The sequence below is a fragment of the Sturnus vulgaris genome, chromosome 8, assembly GCF_052056855.1.
Source record: "Sturnus vulgaris isolate bStuVul1 chromosome 8, bStuVul1.hap1, whole genome shotgun sequence".
Taxonomy (NCBI): domain Eukaryota; kingdom Metazoa; phylum Chordata; class Aves; order Passeriformes; family Sturnidae; genus Sturnus; species Sturnus vulgaris.
This window is the reverse complement of record NC_142250.1, coordinates 3,384,263-3,388,998: the sequence shown is the minus strand read 5'-3', so window position 1 is coordinate 3,388,998 and position 4,736 is coordinate 3,384,263. Positions and strand designations below refer to the sequence as shown.

The window sequence follows — 4,736 nt, the reverse complement described above, 5'->3', positions numbered from 1 at the left end:
ACCTTTATGGTGCTATTCTATGGGTTTGAATTGAAGGAAAGCGCTCCATTTCACTCATCTTAAGGGTAAAAGGCGGGCAACCTCCGAGGTCGCTGGACGTCCGCCGGCTTTCCGCTGTTTCATCCTCACCTTAGACTAGCCAGGCTGACACCCGCCTGGCGAAATGCCCAGAAGCAGCGACCGCGGCTGCTGGTGTTTCATAAGTTTTGCGCTTGTACGAGTGTATTGTTCGTACAAGATTCCCCCGACAACCGGCGTCTCGCCCCGTAAAAGATTCCCCCGTTCCACGTTTCGCACGCTGAATGTTCCAAATGGGCAAAAGCCGCTCCGCCCCCAGCTCGGCTTTAAAGAGCGGCGGCAGCGAAAACTCCTCCTGTTCCATTTCCGGGAGCGGAGCGGCGGTTTCGAGCGGCGATCCCCGGAGCTCGGAGCGGCTCCAGCACAGGTACGAGCCGCGCTCGGCTGTGCCCCAGCCCGGGGCTCGCTGCGGCCGGAGGGGCCGCGCTGAGGGGAACGGGGCGGTTCTGGCGAGTTCCTTGGGCCGGCTTCCCCCGTGTGCCCCGTGCCCTGAGACGGCCGAGGGAGCGGCTGCCCGCGGTCTCGTCCTTGCCGCGGATCCCTGGGGACGAGCCGGTGCCGCAGCAGCGATGGCTCATGCCGGTGTCTCTCGGTAGCTCGGAGGTGGCTGCTCCGTGCCCGGCAGAGTTTCCGGCCGTGGCGCCCCGGGCTCGGCGTCGCTGCTCAGACGGGAGGTGTCCCTGCCCGGCTCAGGGGTGGCACGGGATGAACTTGAACGAGCCTCAGAGCCCAAAGCACTGCAGGCGCCTAGTGGAGGCAGGGAGCGCCGCATCCTGCTGGAGCGGCTGGATGTACCTGGAGCGCTCAGCAGGGTGCGCTTGTCTCCGCAGGTCCGGGCAGCGGGGACAGCTCGGGACAGAGCTGGCAGCGCCTTCCTGAGCCTGGGTGTGCCGCACGGCCGGGACGTGCTGTGACCTGTCATCATGTCCCTTTCAATGGGCCATCCCCTTGGGTGTACAGGTGTTCCCGAGGCCGATCTCCAAAAGGCATTTCCAGCACTCCTGATGTGTCCAGAGCAAGGGGCTGATTGTTCCAAGCATAGAGATTCCGGCTGTGAGCTGGAGCAGAGTGAATTCTGCTCCATTCATGGGCCTGCGAACGAGTTCCTGCATCTCCAGGAGGGACCAGAACCTGGGCTGCCACACTTGCCTGGGGTGCAAGAAGCCACTTGTCATAAGCAGGGGGATGCCAGTTGTGAGCGTGCAGTGAGTGACGATGTGGAGAATGGAATCTGCAGCAGGGATGGCAGTGTGAGGGAGCCCCTGGATCCCAACTGCACATCAGCAACCGGCCATGTACACAGAAACATCCTCAGAAGGTTGCTGGGTGAGTGCAGGGCCAAACCTCTGGCCTCTGGGGAGGGGACAGTGTCATCTGTCAAGGCCAGGGCTGGCAGGTGTGTGGCTGTTTCCCGATGTGTGGAAGAGGCCTCGTGCTCCGCTCGGCGCCAGCAGTGGCTGGAAGCGGCAGCCGCAGCTGCCCCCAAGCGTGTGCAGCTCTCCTGCTGCAGCCTGTCCCCAGCGCGGTGTCCCTGGCTGTCCCCACAGCTGTGTCCCTGCCCGTGTCCAGGCTCTTGGCTCTCTGGCTGCCAGCTGAGGGAGGGAGGGAGAGAGGAGCAAACAGGCTGAGAGGTCCCTCCTGTGCTCGCCGGGCATTGGGGGAGCAGCTTGGAGGGCGGGCTGTGGTTGTGGCAGCCAGCAGCTCTTTCCTGCTGCAGGCGAGTGGTTCAGCTGCCATCCCGTGCTCACCTCGGCGCTGATTGTGCTCCCGGTGCTGGTGCTGGCGTTGTCGGTGGCCTTGGCTGTGCAGTCAGGTAAGGGAGGGGCAGCAGCCTGGGCCCAGCCCCTCGGGGCAGAGCGGGGTCCCTGCTCCCTGCACAGGGCAATCCTCACACCTTCTCCTCTTCCCCTGCAGCACCACAGTCGTTGATTCTGGGCTGTCCCTCCGGCTGGGTTGGATACAATGGAGTGTGCTACTACTTGTCAAAGGATTCCAGAAGCTGGGAGCAGAGTCAAGAGCGGTGCTCCGAGCTCGGGGCCTCGCTGGCCATTCTCAAGGATGAAGAAATGGTGAGTGAGGGGCTGCGGGCGCTGTGGGGTGTCTGAGGGGAGCCTGGGGGTGTTCGTGGTCCGGGCTGGGTGCTGGTGGGGCTGGGGCTGCAGCCCTGTGCCGGGGCCTTGCAGGGAAGGAGCCCCGGGGCCGTCTCCCCCCGAGGGGCCGGGGCAGCTCCCACTGCTCTCTCCTTGGCAGGATTTGTTCTTCCGCCTCCGCGGGAACGGCGATTACTGGCTCGGGCTGCGCAGACGGGGCGAGCAGCTGCAGTGGGAGGACGGCAGCAGCTTCAGCTCCTCGTGAGTGCCGGGGAGCCGGGCAGGGCATGGGGGGACAGGGGCACAATTGTTCCCCTGGCATCCAGTGCTGTCTCTGCTCCTCCCTGCAGGTTTCCTGTCCTTGGCAATTCCGAGTGTGTGTACCTGGCTGATGATAAATTCAGGAGTGTGATGTGCTCCAATCCGCAGCCGTATCTGTGCAGCAAGGCCCGAGCTCCCCTGTAACAGGGGGTGGAGAAAGGACCTTCTCCCCTCTGGGCAGGCCCAGCTTCCCCTCTTAGCCCGGCACAGGGCTGTCCTTTCTCAGCTGCACCCTGTGCCTTGCACTTGCTCTCAGGGTCACCTCAGTGCCTGTTCATCTCCTCGGCCAGCGCTGTGCTGGCTGTTCCAAGGAAAAGTCTCTGCAAACCATCCTGTCAGCCATGCTAGCTGGAGTGAGGGGATTGCCCTCATTGCACAACAAGCTGGAATGGGAAATCCAAATTAACCTAGGCTCTTGGAAATAATCTCCAAGTGGCCTGTTGGTGAGACTTTTGGACTGTCCTTGGAAGTGGAAGAAGAACTGCTGGCATGTGCTGAGGAGGAATCCCACTTTTGGCATCAGGCACCTGACTGTGAAGAACAGTCTCTCTCTCTCTCTCTCTTTCTGTCCATCTGTGTGTATGTTGCAAAGGATCTGACTGTTCTGCTTTGGGAGCAACGCCAGGGTTGTGCAGGTGAAGGATTTGTCCCCTTGAGGGAGAAGCAGTGACACGATGTGTCTGTAACCCCCATCCCTCTGCGTTGGAGTGTGTGAATCAGAGGCCTCTCCGAGTTCTTCAGAGAGAGCGATGAGAGTGCATGGATTGAATGAAATCCTTTCGATGGATTCACGTATATTAAGCCACTCAAACATGAAATAGAAGTGTAAGCTTAAGATTTAAGTAATTAAGTTTAAGTAAATATGAATATGCTTTAAGTATATATATAAAATAATATATATTACCTTTAGAAGTAAAAGCATTAGAATTTAGTATGAAAAGAAATTTTAGTGAGAGCTCAAAAAGAAAAACAGTTCTCAAACCCAAGTTTCAGTGAGCCCCCAAAAATAATTTGGAGATAATAAAAATGTAGGAAGAATATTGCTCTTATATTTCAGGTAGAACAGATAAGGCTCTATGTGCAGATTATATGTAAACTTTTGTATTTAAAAAACTGGAATTCTGTTACGTTTAGAAGAAGTGCTTCTAAAGAAGTGCTTTAGAAGATTTGTGTTTTTAGCTCAGTGGGTAATTTGTAAATAAGAATCTGCACACTGGGGAGAAACTCTCTCTCCATCTTTTTTCTCCTCCCTGCCATCTTCATTGCCCAGAAGAAGACAGGAGCTGCGGCTGCAACTTCGGCCCTCCCGGGGCCTTGCACGGCAGAGCTGCTTCTGCTCCTGATCGGGACTGTGCTTCTATTGGGGACTCTGTGCTGAAAGCTTTTAGCACGGACTGGAACACTTGGGCCTCTTTGCCTTTTGGGAACTGCTGTGCTTTTACAATAAACAACTTTATAGCAACTAACAACTGCTGAGCTCTTTTGAGGATTCAAACCCACAAAAATCCTGACACCTCGAGCCTTTCCTGATGTGTTCTGTTCCTGCCCAGTGTGAGGAGGAGAGGGACAGAGCGGTTTTGCTGGGCCCTGGCCCAGCCCACCCCAATCATCCCTGCAATAATTCACTCCTATTCCACCATTACCCCATCCCACGCTGGGTCTGGTTCGATGGGGACGTGCCTGGAGTGAGAGGAGGCAGCCGGTTGCAAGTGGGTGAAATGTCTTTGCTGCGAGCTGGAAGGGAGAGGAGGACGAGAAAGTGGTGGAAAGTAAAGGGGAGAGAAAGAGGGACAAGGCTGGAGCGATGGAAAGCAGCGGGGATGGGCATGGGGCAGGCAGGCATTTGGCTTTCCAGCTCTGTGGCAGGAAACAGAAAACTGTGAAATCCATGCAGGAGAAGAGGGGAGGAATAGCAGGTGCTGGATATGGCCAAGAATTGGGATTCATTTCTGTGCCTGAAGTGCCCAGGCCGGCAGACTCCGAGCCCCGCCGCACGCCCGCCCCTGTCAGCGCTGCGCTGTGTCTTGCCCTGCCCTGGCCTGGCTGCAGCCGCCTGTCCAGACGGCCCCTTGGCACTGAAAGAGCTGCCCCGAGGGACAGCTGGGCTGCTGCTGCAATGGGATCCAGAGAAGAAAACCATCAGAATAAAAAGCTGCACTGCCGGCTCTCCTCTGCCCACTATCACTAATGGAGCAGGGCCGAGCCACCGTCGGAGCGGCCGTGCTGGTTAAAAAGAGCCACGGGAAA

At 57.6% G+C, this 4,736-nt stretch overlaps 1 long non-coding RNA gene across 1 annotated transcript; it reads left to right on the top strand.

The window, feature by feature from the left end:
- The first annotated feature begins 1,901 nt into the window (after window positions 1–1,901).
- LOC148222940 (uncharacterized) lies at window positions 1,902–3,955 on the top strand. Its single transcript, XR_015804997.1, has 2 exons — window positions 1,902–2,429; window positions 2,519–3,955. It is a non-coding gene; the product is annotated as an uncharacterized LOC148222940 (long non-coding RNA).
- Window positions 3,956–4,736: the final 781 nt, after the last annotated feature.